The sequence below is a fragment of the Sipha flava genome, unplaced genomic scaffold (assembly GCF_003268045.1).
Source record: "Sipha flava isolate LNK unplaced genomic scaffold, YSA_version1 73_pilon_pilon, whole genome shotgun sequence".
Taxonomy (NCBI): Eukaryota; Metazoa; Arthropoda; class Insecta; order Hemiptera; family Aphididae; genus Sipha; species Sipha flava.
In genome coordinates, this window is record NW_020273613.1 from 4,143,515 (window position 1) to 4,164,272 (window position 20,758).

A 20,758-nucleotide genomic window follows, 5' to 3' on the forward strand; every position below is an offset into this window, starting at 1 on the left:
ATTGTTGACTCAATAATAGATTTATCTTTTTTGGGCCATAAGATTATGAGCATTGTTTTTAATAGAATTGATTATTGTCAAAGTTTGTGCTTGTGTTTGTTTTAAAATTGAAATCACTGCGTGTATTGAAGGATGGGAATTATAAAACTGATCATTGTACGTCCTATGAAAGCTCTCTGGCCCATTGGTAGTTCTAAAAAATAATTATATAAACTTAAAAATTTTGATTTTTTTTAAGTACAATTTTAAGAAAATGAAAAAGAAATGAAATTTCTAAGTTAAATTCTTTAAAAACATACCTTGGATTTTCTGAGGGTTCTTGTGCCCAAAGATACGGTGGAAATAACGCATCAGGTCTAATATATGTCGATAATAATCTGTAAATACATTCACTTCTACAAGGCTGGGACATTCAGCTATTAATGTTAAAAATGCATCTTCAATTTTGTCAATGGGTAAAAATGGTAAGCCGAAAAATAATTTTAGCCATTGACCTAATTCATTGTTAATATCCTTGTATGCATTTCTCAAATTCAAATCTCCATTTATCTGTAAATATTTTATTCAATTAAATTCCTTTTTTTGATATGATTAGATTTTAACTATTACCTTTCTCCACCATGCTTGTCCTAAATGAAAACGGTATGTAACAATCATTACGTTTGGAAATATTTCTTTTGCAGCTTCAAAATCCAAATGAAGTTTTTTAACATCGAAAGTAGAAGTAAAATATTGTTGATATAATTCCAAAATATACTTCCACATATTCAAATTAGTTTTTTTTGTTTTATTTGCAAAAGAATATATACAATGGGCACATAAAAACCATTTGTGTAAGAATGTAAAGTATAAAGTTGTAAAAAAAATTTTGGTGCGTAATCAAAGGTACCATCTCCAAAAAATTCATTTTGCATTGTCATAAATTTTAAATTTTCCTTTGTAGTTATACAAACAAATTCGTCATTTTCCGGAACAAAAACAAATTGTTCTTCATTAAAATAACAAAAATCATTTTCCACCAGTTTCAGTTGAGATATTGCTTCGTTTAATGATGTGGGAAAAACAGGATACATTTTACGTCGCTTATCGTATATCGCTTTACGCACAGATTGTATATCACTTTATCTTATATCTGTCGGATTATCTTTAATTAATTTAGTTCGTATAATTTTTAATGGCCTGGTAGAAATATTTTTGTCGGCTTTTCTTTTACAATTCTCTATCAAGATGTGTTGTTCAATTTTTTGTTGACTGTTAACCAAATGCTTATGCTCACCAGTTGACTGATGTAGAGACTTCTTATCCGTTGTTGTTGTAATACTTGCAGTGCAATTTTTGTCTGTACAGACCCATTTGATGTAACCATCTTTACGTTTTCTTACGAAACTGTATTTAAAATTACGTAAAGGAGCTAACTCCCTTCTTCTTTCGGACATTATTATTCGAATTTGTTCCATAATTTATCGAACAGAACAAAACGAATACGACACATGACAAATAATACTGAACGACTATTTGAATCGATCTGGTTTTCCATCAAATGAATATAATCATATAAATATGATATATAGGTATACCTACTATAGATAAATAGTATATTAGTATATCTTATCGTCCGGCGTAATAGCAGAAAACCATTTATATAAATATAAATATAATTGACTGTTCAATGAATCTGGCAACGCCGCACGAAAAACGGCAGGTAAAAACATTCGCAATCGTGATACGAGAAAAGGTCCGTTCGGAATCGTTCCATTCGCAATCGTATAGTACCCATGGAACTGCAGCGCTTCTTCAATAAATGCATATTGTGCGGAATATAGATCGTAAAATCGTAATACTATTAAAACTGATGAGCGTCGTAACCACCGCAGAAAGTTTCGTTTCGCAATTGATTTACAAAATAAACCGACGCTCTCGTTTACTAATGGGTTTTTTCGGACGCCGATAATGTTGGTATGCGGGTGGATTGATGATTGCGTGAGAAATTTTCGTTTCTACATGTGACGATGACGTAACACTCTCTCGCGCGTTCGTTTCCATCGCGGCGTTACGCTACCCTCATGCGCACGCAAAATAACCGAAGATAACGAAAACATCAGTCCAATATAATATCACCGGTCGTTCATCCTTAATTTGTTTTCGTAATTTTTAAATCATTTTTTTTTCAACTTTCTCGTAGTGAACTAAATACTTCGACCGAAGATCTATATTTGCCGCACGATCGTACGAAAAGTACGACGACGACGAGAGGAGCGGAATCTCGAATTGTGTTATGTGGCTAACGCCGTACACACGATAGTAGAGTTAGGCACGAATCTAGAAAGAGGGAGGCGCGGTCATGACTTCTCGAAAATAAAACATCAAGATTAGTGTTTATTTGTAAATTGACGTAGACAAAACAAAAAAGATTAAACTTTGTCGTGTAATTTTTGAAAGTTTTGATTTTAATTGATCATTTACATTTAATTCAGTATCCTTTCCATCTTCAATTACGGTTTTACACCCGTACCTGAATGTTGCGGTCCGATAATAGTAAGACGTTTACGTGTCGTCGCGTAACGCTCGATAATATTCCGATTCGTAATTCGTTGTCGACCGCCCACCAACGCGTTGCGCCCGACACGATATCAACACCGAAAATTAAAAACACGTTCCACGACGTGACTTATCGAAAACGTTCCGAACGAAACGACATTGGGGTGACCAAGTGACGTGGCGCGGGACCTAAAGTCGCGATGACGTCGAACCGCGGGGACCCCGGGCAATGGTGTGTGTTGCAACGAAACGGTTTCGCTGGACGATTTCCTTGACCGAACGGAACGCGACGAGATAGGAGAAAAAGAAAGAGAAAAAAAAAACCCGATTACTCACGTCCAATCGTCTTCGGCGCGGTCGCGAACGCGTTTTCCAACGCGACGAGATACGTGAGTCGTTCGCGTCCGCATGACGACGACGTCGTTCCGGATGAAAACCGCAGAAAAAGGTTGGACCGCCGCGCGTTACGGAAGCGTTTTGCGCGCGTTCCACGAGATCGCCGGACAAGCAAGGTGTTCCTGGTCAGCGTTTACGCGACCGGACGCGCGGGCTCACCCTTCCGTCGCGCCCACACGTGCTCGTCGACGTCATCGCCGCCGCCGCCGCTGCCTCCGCGCGCCCGACGAACGGAGCGCGTAGCCGTGACCTCGGTCCGGTCTCCCTTCCTCTCCCCATCGTCTAACCGTACGGCCTACGGGGTGGGGGGGGACCGGGTCCGGCGCATCATCGCTTTATATGCACCGGCGGACCCGTGAGACGGGCCAATTGTCGCGGAACTGTTGTCGTACGCTGCTGTGTTCAACCGGTTTTTCCGCACGCGAGTCCGTCGTCCGCGCAGTCGCCACTGTCACCGACACGACCGTTTTTCGATTTTTTTCCCTCCGTTTTCGGCTGCCGCGTTTACCCTCTCACACGGAGCCACCGTTCCGAATCCCCGGACGACGTCTTCTCGCCGCAGGTTTCGCGTTTCCCGGAGTCGTCCGCCACCGCGCGTTCTCACGTCCGGAACGCACCGAAAAACTGCACACGAGCAGGTAAACATTTTTTGGTAATTTTTTTTTTCCCCCGTGTTTAACCCTTAAGTGACGCGCGCGGTATCGGACTAAATATTTGCGCGCGTGAGGTAATTATTTCCAGTTAATACAAAAATACATTTTTCTTTTTACTAACTTTTTGCAGATTTTAAATTACAAATATAATATGATATCTTTCTTATTAAATTATAAATTATAATCAAACAAAACAAATAATAACCTGTGGTATACAAATACTATAATTTTTATTCCGTTATTATTTAACGATATAAAAAACTATAAAGCCTCAAAGTAGCCAGGGAAAGTCTCTATAATATGGTCTCTGCAGATGAGCCGTGCGCAATGGTGCATGCTTTTGCTGATTTGCGATTTTTTGAGCGGTCACATAAAGTGCATCTTCTAGAAGCTCTTACACATTGTATTTCTCCTACGTTAGGTTTTGTTATATCGCAGCATTCATTTAGTCTCAATTTTATTTGTTTTGGTAAACAATCCAGTGTCAAACCATATTTCATTTGTTCTTGTCTTAGTTGACTGATGAGCTAATATCTTCAAAAATACAAGTCTTCTTAACACATCTGTTAATCTGTTCTCAATTTTTTAAATTGAAGTTATAATTGATCGTCCATCTCCTACTATGGTAAGTTTGCGTCGGAGACGGAGTGTAGCCTGACTAAAACAATCTACGAACCAGTAGAACGAAAAACTTAACTGCTAATTAATTTAAAATAATTAAGTAAAAATTAGCGCAGTACCGAAAACATTTTAACTCTTCTAATTATAAAAATAGGTGATGGTAAATAATAATGTTTGAATTATTTAGATTAAAATGTATTTATCTTTGAAATTAAACCGCTAGGAATTATGTTTATTAAAACACAAATTTATAGAACCACAAGACAAAATCCAGTGATGTACCGAATTAAAAAAGTTAATTATGAACTGTAAGTACTACATCTAATACTAACAATCTTAAACTAATAATAAAGCAATAATTGAAAAAAAAAATAATCAACATACTATGATTTAGTCACCATATAATTTATCTAAAAAAAATCAGTTAAATTATGTTTGGTATGAATGTATTACGTTTAAAATATATTTATACTTTAAAATATATTTTAAAGTTAATGTACAGTCCTTGTATCATGTTAGTTTACGATAAAGTTCGTTTTGTTTTCAACACTTTCGGTCGGTCGTGTTCGAGTCCGGAAAACTGTCTAAAATGGTTTTGTGATTCGTTTGTTCCGCAGTCTGTATACACCAAGGGACATCTATTAATACTAACCCAGGGCCACACGAAGAATCCGGAAAATTAACGCGAATCATCGAGATTCAATGTACACATGTAACAATATTGTTATAATAATAATGCCGACCGGTCAAGGTCCCATTTCATGCACTCATCGCTGTCTGTGACAACTTAACAGTGTTCTATGATAAGAAATAACTAGTCGCTAGTAATTACAAACGCATCATCGCATTTCCTTGTTGGCTGGTTGCGTAGTGTTCGCTCACAAGCCACCGTTCAGTGATCCCGAGTCCGTACATTCAGGACCTGCCAAGGGCGACTTTTGTTTTTTTCTTTCTTCACGGCGACGTTCAAGCGATACAAACATCCATTTGTCGTATCACGTTCTACGTTTAATGTATACGTCGACACTGTAATACGCGTTCACTAAGAATATTGGTACCCGCGCACACGCTAAAACTATCATCAGCATCCTTTTGGTAGCTTTTTAATATGATTACGATACTGCAGTACTTTAATTTCTAAATAAATTTAAATATTTATGTGTGTGTGCGTGCGCGAGTGCGATGAAACAATTTTTTCCGTGTTTTGTCTGCAGCGGTGTGTCTTTTATGCATCGAAGGGAATGCTGCGTGCAACAGTTGGCACGGGCTAAAGTTTGTTGTTTGTTGCAGTCGAGAAGTCTGCGACGGCTGCAGAAAGATATCACGTGTTCGGACGACCGAAAAGTTTCTCAAGTTGTCACATAGTATTTCGTGAAGTACGTGGATATCAAGTATTTCGGGATGTTAGCGTCGTGCGGACGTCGGAAAACGGATTTCAAACTCTTGCGTCTTACGCTACCCACCCATCGCAGTTTCCGTTGATTTTTATGTCTTTCGATTTCCAATAACACAATTGTTCTTTGTTCATTGAATTCAGAAATCGGACGTATATCATGATGCAACAGTTACGGTGGAGACAATGCATTCATTATTTTTGTTTAGCTTCTTTCCCTTTCGTTCCGAATTTATTTTAAGGTTCAGCGCACACTCGTACTTTGGATATCATTCACGCCTGAAATGTGGGGTCATACGATAGTCGAATTTTTTAAATATTATACAAGCTACTTTTATTTTCCTGCATATAAATACATTTTCTTCATCCAATTTATCACATGTTTTTAACGGATTATGAAAAGAACTTATATGAAGGTTACTAGATGTTTCAGTAAAAATGTTTATGTTTTTTTATTTGACACATTTATAAGTGTTTTGTAAATTTTACTTGAAAATTGTACTTTTATCGTTCAATCACGGATAAAAAAAATTTCTACCGTGTTTTATTTCAATGGTTATCAGGGGATCTCTAAAACGTTGATTGCGATGACGCTTTGTAAATTCATATGTTACAACTTCATATTTTCATTCCAAGTATATGATTTTATAGCAGTCTGGAAAAAATAAAAACATTTATAAATATTAATTTAAATAATAATTGAGTATTATAACATTTATTTTCTAAATTTAACTTTTTGTGGTGGTTCATCACGTAATATAATATGTATTAACATATAACATATCAAATGGCAATAAATTAGGTCTCTAAATAATACCTAAAAAATCAATAAACCCAAGATGTTTCATAAGATAAATGGAATAAAATGATTTTTTCGGAGTTATAATACATTGATATTTATATTCCCAGTGCCTTATCTTAAGCAAATAATTAGTTAGCAAGTTTTGTACTTATTCTACGTTATTACTGTGTTATGAAGCGCCTGCATTTGATACAATATACGTCTTGATAGACTAAAAGATGTAATTAAATTGGGTAATATTTTGCAAATTATTTAAAATGTGTTTACATAATAATATGTATATATATATATATATATATATATATATACTATGTATAGGATAATGATAATTTCGTGAATACAACATAAAACGATCCTGAATCAAAAGAAACAGGAATGAAATGTATTTAAAAAAATTGACATCCTTTAAAAATACATCACATCACAATTAATATTAAAAAATATATATATATATATAAAATCAATATTTCAAGGATAATGGAACGTTAATGGGTTATTTAATCTAACTGTAAATAATTAAGTAGAGAAAACTAATGTGTTTAAGTGCACCTCAGCTACGATTTAGTAACTGGGCTATACATATATATGTAATATTTAGATGTATGATAGTGTATAGAAGATGTGACCAAGTTTTTCGCTTTTCGTTTCAAACGTAGTGCCAAGTAAGAGATTTCGTTCTCATAAGTTTAATTTTTCAATTAAATCACAAGATACACTTTCGTGTGTACTTCTAAATTATGATTTTTGTTCGAATAGTTTTCGTTCGATCATATAATTCGTACGTTTATTGCTACCATCAATATTTTATCGTGGTGCTGTATCAGTCAATTTTGAAGATGATGTCACGTACACGTCGTGCAGTTTAATTTTTGCATACGATATCATTAAGAGAATAGGACGAAAAATAAAACGACGACAACGCGTATAAATTCCACAGTCCGTATTTAAGAAGTAATGATAAATATATTTGTTGCTAAACCGAACCCGTTTTGTAGTGAAAATCCGTAATAGTAAACGATGAATTTGTATATTATAAAATTATACAAAGTCAAATTATATGTGATTTTAATGAAGAATATGTAGTCAGAAGTAGAATATTTAAAATCATAAAAATAAAAAACGTTAAATACCCCATAAATAAATTTGTAAGTATATGAGAATACCAAAAAAAAAAAAAACTAACGAAATATTTTGAATTATTAAGTTATTTGTGGCTTGTGTAAAATTTGTGTTTTACAATTTATATTTATTTTTAAAATAACTAATTTTGTTGTATTCGGTAATACCTATCTTCATTTAAACCAATTTCAAATACTTACTTTATGTGTCTTCGTCATCACCGACCATCGTAAATATCGTAACGGACAACAGTAAGAACCGTTATGACCGATTTCTGATCATGGCGGATTTGCGCCCGACGGCCTTCCTCCAGCAGGTTAGTGTGTTAATTCTAAACTTTTCGAACCGACCACGGATATCGGTAATATTACGAACTACTTCGAGTGGACGGTGGAACAACTACTTCATGGACGTCACATGTACGACGCGGAAGGTTTTGCGACAGTTTGCGAAAATGTTGTCGTCGCCGGAAGAAATAGAGAGGAAAACCGAACGTTTCCCATGTGGATCGATTGTTTTTTGATAATTGTAATTATTACGATAAAACATTAAACGATATATGTGTGAAACTCGCAACAACAACAACAACAATAATAATAATCGTACCGAAGACGGCGGTCGTGTGTGTATCGTTCAAGGACGCGCGTGTAACCGCAACGTGATCTAGGATTTCCGTCGCTATTACGTCGATCCTTCATGATTTTATCGGCTGTATATATACAGCCGATAAAATCACTCAATGTATACGCAATATCCGAAGACACCGCGTGCCTTCGGGTACGCGTGTGTATCGGATTTCTGTTGTCGTTTACACCGTGCACAACGGTTGAGACGAATCGAAAATTGAAACGTTCGAGTTCTGTTTTTTTTTTTTTTAAACAAAATATAAAGTTAGTTAGTATTAGTCTTCTTTTGAGCATTCTCATTTGATTTGCTTTTTTTATTATAATTTTTATTTTTTTCCGACGACAACGCCAAACCAGAAACGCCGACCTACCGCGCGCGCGATAACGCTTAAGTTAAATCTTAAAATATATCTATCATCGCGTCCCCAACGTTAAGACCAACATGGCTTCGCAATAGGTGAGTTGATTTCCAAGACCTATTTTATGAATTAGTTGATTTCCGGGTCATTAAGAGGTACGCACGAGTTAATTCCCTATTATTGTATATCAATTAACGGTTTATACCTACAACGCTTCGATTTGGACCGCGACGCTTTGGACTGTTCTGTACGATATAATCTAATGTTTATTCCATTTTTCCATAACGATCTTCGATCGATTTCTGGCATGCTATCCGCGTTTTACGCATACATTATACGCTGTTCGTGCCTTGGACGGCACATTACGAAAATTCATATTTTACCGGTTACGTCCGATTGTGCATAACATTACAAAGCCATTACGGTTGCACAATATTACAATACATCCTATTTGACCGCAGAACACTGTCGCTGTGTTGAGGTGAATCAGTCGTGAAATTATACAATGGTATATGTGCGCGCGTGTGTGTGAGTTACCGGTTTTTCAGTGCAACTTATTACATTTTCTTTCATTATTCTTTGCTTCTTTGCTTCTTCCAATTGTCATCCGTTATCCTCTGCATGTGGTTTAACGCGTACCTCGAGCTCGGCTTAGAATGATTAATATCGATACGGATAAAACTATTACATATAGTTCCGATGATGTTCGGTTATGAAATCTTAAAAATAATAAAATTATTTTATTTTTTTTTTATGTCTAATATCGTTGAAAAACGATTAGTTTGAATAATTGATATCGATTCAAAATAAGTTATTCGATATTTTTTTTAAAAAATTTATCAATCTCTCTGACGTAGTTAGAATCAAATTTTTTAGTACGGGGTCCACTTACGTTTCTACGATTTGCATTCGAATCACATAATCCAACTGTAGATTCACCATTATTTGTATGTACTTCAGATCCTACGATAAGATTATACACAATTTTAAAGCAATAGTCACTACAAATATTATAATTATCAAATAATATATTTGCGAAAAATGGAACGGGATTATTACACTTTTTTTTATTGCTATCTTACTTAATAACCAATACTTATTATTATATTATCACGTTTCTAGGTTATTTTTGAATCAGAAATATTGGGTACGTTGACAACATTTGCAATTAAATTATAACAAGCACTCCGTCGTTCAGTGACTAATTACTAATTAGTATGACAACAATTAAATTGAAATACATCGGTTGGTCTTAATTTTAGCTATAAAAATTATCAATAGACATAAAAGAGATGAATTATCCATTGAAAATAATTTGTGTGTACCTACGTTTCAATTGGTTATATAATTATTTCGAAATAAATGAATTTACAAATCATTTTAAAATGATGAACTACAATTCGTCAATAAAACAATGAAAGTAGTTGGTATTTTTATCAGAAACTAATATTATTCTCATGCGTGTTAGAAAAATACGTAGTTTGAATCGAAATAAATGAATGAAATAATTAATGAAGGAGCGAGTTGTAGAAGTTGATTTATTTGTGAATGAAACCTTAATAAACGATTTTTTTTTTTTTTATTGCATTCCCGATTATCGAACATTGACTCCAACTTTGCCTTTAATTAACAGAGTTCAAAATATAGGAATATTATTATTATAATTAAGGCAACATCCTGTTTAGGTGAAACTGATAAACTCCTACTTAAAATATATATGTCGGGCAAGAAAAATAATATTTTCTAATCAGCTATGAGATTCAACACAACTAACTGTATAATAGATACGTATACGATATCTATAACATATTTTAGAAAAATGCAACCAATATAGAATTAAAATACGTACTAAGTACAATTAATCGACGGCTACCGTTTGCATATCGATATGTTGGCCGAGACGTATTTAAAACATAACCATACAAAAGTACACTTATTTAAAAACAAAAATATCCATTCGACTATAAAAATAATTATGACTGATATTATGCGTTATATATAGTCAATTTAGTAAATTCAATATAATGTGTGAGTTTGAGTTTTTTTTTTTTTTTATAGCAATATTATTCGTACGCCAAAAAGTTAATTCAGTATTGATTTGTGTACAACGAAAAAAAAACTAATCGAAAACATATTAATAGATAAATATACTCGAACAAAACGGTTACGTTTGAATCGAAAGCTTCGAGATAACATCTAATATAGACATATATTACGCGTCGGATGGTAATACATTTTCAAGGATCTGTCGATCCGCAACGAATAGCTACAATTATTGTCTTTCGGCACTGCGGCTAAGCTGCACCCGGCGTTACCATAGTTTCTGGATGGATGACTCGACGGATTAGAATCATGATCGACACATCTAGCATATCGCGTATTTCTCAACCTACCCGTTGGCTGAAAAATAAAAATAACCTATACTTCCCTCCCCTGATTAATCCAAGAGGAAAATATAAGAAAAAAGTCATATATCTATATACATGCTTTCAACTGGTTGGTGGAAGCTCTATAACGTAATATTGCATTAATAAATGTAAACCACAGGTGTACAAGAAAAGTAAATCTGTTACTAAAATAAACGGGCACTTATATAATCAATATAAAACTAAAATGAGTTATAGATAAAAAAAAACGTTTTCATTGAAGAACAAATCTTAAAGAAAAAAAATGTATGTCTGAGTACTCGTCTTTAAACTTTTGTTAATTTTGAGTTTAAAACAAAACAAAGAATTTTAAGAATTTAAATTAATTTAATTTTTATAAAAAAAGATCTTACATGTAGTTCTTCATAAGAAAGTAAGTTTACATTATTCAAATATCTGCTTCATATTTTCTTTTTAGTTTATCTTCTTATAATCGATTTGTAGGTACGAAATATTTCTATTGTCGAGGGTTAAACTGTTTTTGTAAACCGACACATCCTTGAAGAAAAATTAATTATTTCTAAACACTGTGTATAAAAATTTAATACTTCAAACGCTGATAGTCTTCGTAAAAAGTTACTTATGAAAGTAATACCGATTTAATTTAAAAATAAAAAAATAAAACTAATAATACATAAATATAATAAATTATTCTGCAGAATTGAAAAGATAAACCAATTTGAGAAACGTAATAGATAAGTGATACTGAATAGCAAAAAAATAACAAAAAAATCAAATGAAACAGTATATTGGGTACAACACGATTGCGTGTATTCGTTATTGGTGATACCTTTTTAAGCTACACGATTCCGTATGGTTTTACTTGAATTTTAACTATACGATCATGTACGAAGTTTTAAACGTTAATGCCAATTTTCATATCAGTATTGGTGTAAACCACATGCCTATACCTACGAGAGAATTTAAAAAAAGTTAGTAACTACTTTGTTTTTTATTGTTTTTATTACCTGTGTTTATTGTTAATGATATCAAGTATATCAAACATAACGAAATGTCGTTATTTCCGTAATATTATACGGTATTTTCCGAGTTTCGGTAAAAGTAGTAAGTTATAGATTTCAAGGAATCCAAATTTAAGCATTTTCAAATATATTATTAACAATAATTTAATTCAAATAAAAATTGTCGATTTTATTTATTTATTTTTTAATTTTTATTTATTAACTTTTTTTTTATTTAGCTATCCTAATTTTATTTATTATTTTATTATTAATTTTTTTTATGAAATATTATAGAACTATGTATTATAATACATATAATATATAATAAATAATAATAATATATATATTCTATATTTATTAGATATAATACGGTGAAATAAGTAAATTTGACAACGTTACATACATTTTCATACGTAATCGTGTTTATTTATTTTTCTTACCCACCTTATTGTCACCCATCTACAAACGTTCACAATCGTGTTTTACCCAGTATATTTTATTAATTTATAAAAAAATTATAGTTACTTCAAAAAAGAGATGATGTATCAAAAACATTTTTCGATTAAATAGTTCTTGGTGGTAGAATTCTAAAATTTAACGATAATCAGTAAGTCATATATAAATTACACAAGTATAATAATAAATTATTTTAATTAAAAATAACAGTAATGAACAAAATATACAATAAAATACATCATCGATTATATTGTTAACATAATATATTACATTTGAGTTCATAGGGTTATTATAATATATTGTTATTATTATTATTACTATTATTATTATTGTTGTTGTTATTCTTCTCAGATTACAAACATTAATTTGATAGCCCAACCATTTTTGGGGTTGAGGGACACTTCGTAAACCATGTATCATATAAATATTTGGTTAACAGTAATGTATATGTATGTTACGGCTAGTGTTAGGAGTATGGCTAATTACAAATTTAGCCACTGTGTTTGGCTAATATCTAAAATTCGGACTTTAACCACCAATATTTAACATTATTCAGATGCATATGGCTAATGTCTAAATAATATTATCCATACAAATAATTAAATGGTTTAAGTCATACAAAAATTCTTTAATTTCTTCTCTTATTCAATAATATTTAATAATATCAATTTTATTTAATAATATCATACATTATGGAATAATTTTAATAATAATAGAGTAGAATTTTTATTAAGAATCATTTAGTCATTGATAATATTTACCTATTTTTACTATATAGATTTACGGCCATTTTTTATGACAATGGTATTGTAATTCATGGATGGCATGACTATTTTTACTTAATAGTCTGAAGACGGTTAAATATTTTTTCCCGAGAACGGTGGAACCTCTAATAATAGTTAATACCGAGATATATATTATGTTCTTATCTAAAAATTCTTCGAAATATTTATTTTTATGTTTTTTTAAATTCCATGAACTTATTATCAAATGCGATATTTTGCAAAAATATTTTTTCTGGTATTGAAAATCGAAATTAACTTAATTGGGATAAACGAAAAAAATAACATGTTAATTTCAAGTTAATTTGTAAGGAAATAAGTTCATTTCATTTAAATTTTACTTAACTTTTAACATATTAACTCCCAGGCTTGAAAACAAGATATACTTGAAAAGTACTATAAGCTGGTGTCTTAACTACTTACAAACTTGAGTCGGTAATTACGGTATTATTAAGGATTGTCTCTATCGAGCACACAATATTGTATGCAACCGCATGCATATCAATTTTAAAATAATATAAAAATGCACACAACTGCCTACAATATTTATATTATTGAAAATATTTTACTTACTACGTTCACGGCTCACCTCTATACAACTACCCAACATATTCAATATTCATCAAAAATTACGATTTCAAAATATTGTATTATTATTGTAAATAGTTTTAAATTTTTTATTTACCTATGGCTAATGTTATTTAGTCATTAGCCGATAACGGTTGGATAATGTTGGTTTTATTAGCTAGTTTTAAGATTATCTATTTGTTTTTTGTTGGCTGAAGTTCAAAATTTTGACATTAGCCAAAAGCCTTCTATAAACTTAAGATTAGCAGGCTAATCTTAATATAAGCCAACCTTCGGACACTAGCTGTAACATATATATATATATATATATATGTATCAAGTCAAAGAGTCTTTATTATTATTTTTCTCTTTTGTTTCGGAGTCAACAGCTGTAGCTTGCATATTAAAAGTGTTAAAAGAATGGGACCATGACCCAAAAAATCTTGCTACAACTGTGACAGTCGAAGAAAAGATAAAAATAAAAACAAAAATCAAATCACCGACCTAAGAAAGAAACGCAAAGTATCCGTGCCTTGAATTACACACACACACACACACAGGCACACGTATATATTATTTTAGTATACTGTGTATGGTAGATGATTATAAACGTGGGGGCGTTGTGAATTTTAACGAAACCGAAAGTAGTATTAAACGAAAAACGGGATCCACCGAAATAGAATAATAATTATTGTATTACACATAGCAATCGACGGCGGCGTGCGCGCCTCCGGTGCAGGTGTTCCGCAACGGACAAACAATTACGAAGATGTTGGTAATAATAATAACAATAATAACGGTAAATGATCGGCAATCGAAAAAAAAAATTATAATAATAAAAACCACGACGACAATAATATTATAATAAATATACATACCGAGTTATTTTTTATTGCAACTGCTGCATTCGGAGGTCGCGTGTATGTAGAACAACGATAACACATTACCAATTATCTACAGCTAATGAAGCGCTCGGATTCGTGTACAGTACACCCCATTCCCTATAGTGATTAATGTAGTTCAAAGCTTTCCGATTGAAAAATCCCGGATTCATGTAATTTAATTTTTTTTTTTTTTTTAATCGAACACATACGACTCACACGTGCGTAAATACATTATTTACTTAAGTTTTTTTTTTTTTTTTTGTACAATAAAAAAATACGTGATGAAAAAGCGTTCCACTCGATACGATATATTATTTGAAGAAACTTTATCAAACGATAGTGCTTTTAATAATATTGTCGTTTAATGCTCGCGATATGTCGGGTAAAAACCATTGTACGCGGCTTACTATTAAAACTACTGACTTATCTTTATTTTCCGGTGAATATGATGTTTTCCAGGTGGAGGCGGCTCTAGATAATATATTTTTGCGTGCAGGGTTTCATATTATATAATTTTTTTAATGGCTTCGTAAATTATTGTGTTTGATTAACTTGCCGAAAACGTGTTTATTATTGCAATAAGATTACATTAGTACATATCATTCAGTTTATTTCGACTTATTGTAGTAGTTTCTGAAAATAATATGTGTCCAATTCCTATGTACTTTTATCTTTTTCTTACTTACAAAACATGTTCACCGTAATATATTTAGATACTAATAAACGCACTTTTAAATGTATTTCCCAGGGTGCACTTAAAAATGAGGCCGTTAATCACGGTATAAAACATCGTTTTATTTTCATCATCAAAACGTAGTAGTTCTCAAATCGGGGAAAAATCTGAATGAAATTCAAATTTTATAAGCAATTAAATTGTTACATTTAAATGGGTAGTAGATATATATAATTGTACACGGGCAGACATGCACGTTCAACATTTTTTCGTTACACCAAATACTTTTGAAATACTGGTAAATGAAAAAAAAAACAAAAATTATGATTGTTTAAGTGAAACTTGTAAATGAGTAAATATTATGTCGATCATAATGTTTTTTTAGAAATTAACCCTTTTGTTTCCGAATTAAAAAAAATGTTGAAATATTAAATAAATAATAAATATAATAATAATATAATAATAAATAATAATAATAATAATATATAATATAATAATAAATAATAAATATTTAATAAATATTTGTTTTTAATTATTATTAAATATTTTTTATGTTTACCAATTAAGCATAATAAAGATACCAATCAAAAAGCAAATCACAAGTACCATTATTTTTTATGAGTTGTGTAGATTATATTTGACATTTTTTGACTCATTTAAATTCCATGGATATTTTTAAGCATCTCAACTAAAGAAAAATATTGAAAACCATTGTGGTATAACACTTATCATTAAGGAACAAAATTACATATAAATGCATACATTTATTAAAATTAATAATTTGAATCTGATATGTTCACGAATTATTCATATTAAAATAACACCACTTTTATCACTGATGTTTTACATATATTTAACATTTTAAAATTTTTTTCGCATAGTTAAAACTCGTGCGTATTTGTAATTTAATAATCCCATCATAAACATATATGTAAAATGAAATCCAAGTTCAATACTATAATATATGCCTTGGTTGTTTACTTCAACGACAAAAGAAGTGAGATCTAAATGGGTGTCAAGTTCAATGGTCAGTTCTGAAATTTATTTATAACAACATAAAATATTTTATAACAACTTAAAATATAATTTCTTCTTATAATTTAGGATTACATATTAAAGCTTAAGGTCTGACTTGGCTAGTTTTCATATACGAATTATTATTAAGTACCTATTAAAGAAAAGTGAAGATGATTTTCGAAAGAATAAAATAAGAACTCACAGCTTTAGAACTTGCGAAGGTTATAATATAATTCGTAGCCAAGTCAGACCTTAAGCTTCAATATGTTATCTTATGTTATAAGAAGAAAGGATATTTTAAGTTGTTATAAAATATTTTATGTTGTTATAAATAAATTTCAGGACTGACCATTGAACTTGGCTCTCATTTTACATATATATTTTTGGTGGGATATCGTTACTTTTTGTTTGTAAATTGTTAATAGCTACTAATTCATAATAAAATTATTTCCAAATAGTTTTTGTTAAACTATTGAATTTATTTTTTTATAAACGTTTTCTGTTTATACTTAATTTGGCCAAGTCGGGGTGGTATAACGTGCACTTGATTTGACTTGGATCTAAATTGATAAGATATACTCCATCTATGGTTTTAACTCTGGAGAGTCCAACGTAAGCCTGCCCATTAGTAAATACAGAGGAGCCAATATCGAGAAGATTGGTTTTATTGCACTGCTCCCCACCCCGTTACACCACGACAAATATTGTGTTCATTTTGACGATTTATTATTTTAACTGACGATGAAAACATTATCTATGTTTTGAAATATAAATAATATATATATATATGTAGATTATCTAACAATATAATTGGTTTTTTATTTTTTTTGTTTATTTTTAGTACTGATTTTTAATTTTTCGCCCGAAACGACTTCGTCGTCGATCGTCGATAACAATAATTTACCATGACGTATTCTTTAAATAATGTTTATTACTATATACTGTAATTAAGTTAATTATATTAATAACATTTATTATAAAATATTTTCTTTTGTATACAGTGTATAAAATATTAAATTATTTTATCTCTTTTTGAGTATATTTTTAACTATCATCATTTTATTTACTATAATTTCTACTGATGAGTGGGTGATTCATAATCGTAAGATAAATAATTTAGTTATTTTAATTGTATTTTTTTTTAAATTAATATTAATTACATATATAGAAAATAAAAAAAAAAAGTTTGTTGCTGCACGCGGGTCGCAAATATTGTCACATATTCGACTGGACGTATTTTTGGTGCAGCGATACGGGAAAGGTTAGCAGAGCTATATAAGTCGACATTACATTAAATTACATTAAATTAGAGACACTTAATTAATCAATTGAAAAAATTAATGTAATAGATCAAATAATTGAGAAATTGTAAAAAAATCAATTAATTAAAAAATTATATTAAAATTATAAAAATTTACAAGTTTCTGATTTTTTCCTTTGTATTGGCTACGTGTTGTGCTCTTGGAATGGAGAGGTCATTATGGAGTGCATCGTTTGAGATATAAAAGAGAGGCTTTGGTAATTTGTCGAAGGCACTTGGATTGGAATGTTTCAATTTTCTTTATATTTGATGATTTGACCAAACCCCAAAGTTGTATGCCATATGACCATATGGGTTTTAGTAATAGTTTATATAGAAGTATTTTGTTGCTCAGATTGATGTGTTTAAAAGTTTGGAGGAGACATAGTTGACGGGATCGGTTATTCAGTGCGATACATTTGGTATGGATGTGGTAGGCCCAGGTTAGTCGACGGTCCAGGTAATGGCCGAGATATCGGGCATTTTGTGTGGGTGAGATTGGTAGGTTTTTGAGGCTTATGGTGGGCAGTTTCTTAATCTTAAAGTAAAAGTGCAGTGGGTGGATTCTGATTCATTTATTATGATTCCCCAAAGTTTATACTAGGTTTGAAGTAGATTTAAGTGGAAAAGAACGAGGTTGGAGGCTATTTCAGGTTCTAAGTTAAACGCCATAATAGCTTTGTTATCGAAAAAGTCATCTTTAATCGTATGATTAGTTATGGTTGATCGGAGGTGTTTAGATTGATTAAAAATGGGGATTCTACGACACCTCGGGGAACTCCAGCATGGATGGGATTTATTTCAGGTAAGCTGAACCAGAACGTACAACAAAATGTCTGTCATTGAGGTATGATTTGAATAATAGGTAGTAAGGTAAGAAGATGGATTTCGGTTTGAAAAGGAGTCCTTGAGTGGAGGGGGATGAGCAAAACTATGTCGTTTCTTGTATAGATTCTGTGAGTAAATTAACTGCTTCGTCAATATCATTGGGAGATTTTAGACTTATATTGAGGTTTGTTTTGTTTTCGAGGGAAGATCTGAAGGTTGTCCAGTCCATTGGGCCTTGGGTAAGAATAAGTTTGTTTAGTTTATTTGGAGGGATAGTGTCGATTGTAAGGATTACCGACGAGTGATCAGAGCAGAGGATATCTAAGTTGGTTACTATGCTGTGAGTTTGTTTGGTATTTTAATTAAAAATATGTCAAAAATATCTAGTCTTTTTCTAGGGGTAGTGGGCCAATATGTTGATGAAGGGGGAGCATATATTTTATAGTTTCGTGATTGTACTAGAGTATTAATGATATTTCCGTGAGGGTTATTTATGAGGCAACCCTATTGTATATTTTTAGTGTTTATGTCATCTCCAATTATGAATTTTTGGCCAAGAGAGTTGAAGGAGTTTTCATACTGAGTTTTGGTAATTAAATGGCGTGGTGAACTATATACTGCATAAATATTTATGGGAATATTCTTGAGTATTATAGAAATACCGCTATCTATTTGGTATGGTGGTAGGGGTAGAATAATAAGAATTCTCTTATTATGATGGTAGCTCCTGCATGAGCAGTGCCATCTGGTTGATTGGTTTTTAGAATATTAAAGCCTGGAATATTGAGGTGTGATGAATGAGTGAAATGCGTTTCAGAGATTAGAGCGATATCTATTCTATTATTTTATAGGATGGCTAGTAACTCGTCTCTGCGGTTGTTAGACCATTTGAATTCCATGTTAGGATGAGGAGGGACTTTGTGATTATTTTATTAGTTGACATTTTTATTTGTAATGAGGCTTGAAATAAGAGTGGTGAGAAGAGAGATGAGAGGGTTTATGATTGATTTGAATTCTTCTATGAATTTAGAAAAAGATAGTTCATTGTTATTTGTTTGAGTGGGGATATTATTGAGAGGAGGGTGACTTTCAGTTACGTTTGTATACGTACGTTGAATTGGTTGGTGTTCATTACTAGTTGATGGTGGGACTGGTATGTAATCTTAGAGTTGAGTGGCTGCTGGAGGTAAGGCTTCTTATTTGAGATGTTGAAACGTCTTTGGGATAGTTGTTTTTAGATGGTGCAACCTCTGTAGTTAGCGGGGTGTGACCCTTCACAAAGGGCACATTTTTCTGGGAGGGAAGATTTTTCAAGAAGTAGAATACTCGTTTTCATATTTGATGCACTTTGGATTGTGTGCGCAATATTTTCTAGTGTAGCCATATGATTGGCAGTTTTGGCATTGAGGGATTTGCCGTCTTTTATGAGGTTCTTCTATTTTTATTTTTGTGTGAAGCAGAGTAGTGATTGAGAAAATATCGCTGTCACTTCCTTGTGGATCGAAGTCGATAAGTTTATATTGAAGAAAAATTAGTTCACCCCCCCTTCCTCAACATAAATACGCCCTTGTGTTGTATGTGATAGTGGCGGTGAAGCAGATAACGAGTGCTTTTTCGTTTTTGTTTCATTATTTTTGTCGGTTGGTTTAACGTTTTTATTGGCAACAATTTTAATTGGAGATATGGTCTGGTTGTTTATCTGTGGCATAATTGCACTATCTTATCGACAGTCCAAAGGTCACCGAGCGAGCGGTGCCTGCGGCTGTTTTCATAAATGTCGTAATGAGTTTGAGATGAAACTAATATTTTTATATTATTTTTATTAATATATAATAATATACATTGAAAATATATACTAATAGAAATTAATAGAAATACATTTACAACTTTTATTGACCTAGAAAAAGCCTTTGACTCTGTCAACTGGGCACTATTGATGAACTCTATGAAAAAAACACGAATAGATTGGAAAGAGACGAATAATAATGTTACTATACAAAGAACAAAAGACCTTAATAGAAATAGGAGAAAAATAGTTTCACATCAAAAATTAAAAGAGGGGTAAGACAAGGTTGTTCCTTATCTTCTTACTAATTCAATTTATTCGCAGAAGAAATCATAGACAAGTATAAGAGAAAATCTAACGGAATAAGCTTAAATGGAGAAAAAATCGACTGCATACGATTTTCAGATGATATTGCCTTAGTGTCTGAATCAGAAAAATACATGAAAAAATCCTTAACCACACTCACAAATATATTACAAAAATACCAAATGAAAATAAATCCAAATAAAACAAAAGCAATGTTGGTGACTAAAGCAAAATAAATTCCCGTAGTGAAGTTGAAGGTAAATA

The 20,758-nt window shown here is 31.8% G+C and overlaps 1 protein-coding gene and 1 pseudogene across 1 annotated transcript in view; one reads left to right on the plus strand and one right to left on the minus strand.

Annotated features, from left to right (window-relative positions):
- Positions 1–113: 113 nt before the first annotated feature.
- LOC112692469 lies at positions 114–1,366 on the minus strand (annotated as a pseudogene).
- Positions 1,367–3,283: 1,917 nt separating this feature from the next.
- The window catches only part of LOC112692400 (astakine-like), an 82,201-nt gene continuing 64,726 nt past the window's right edge, over positions 3,284–20,758 (plus strand). The window contains exon 1 of the mRNA XM_025567063.1: positions 3,284–3,572. The gene's annotated coding sequence lies outside the window, so the exon portion shown is untranslated. The remainder of the gene's footprint in view (positions 3,573–20,758) is intronic.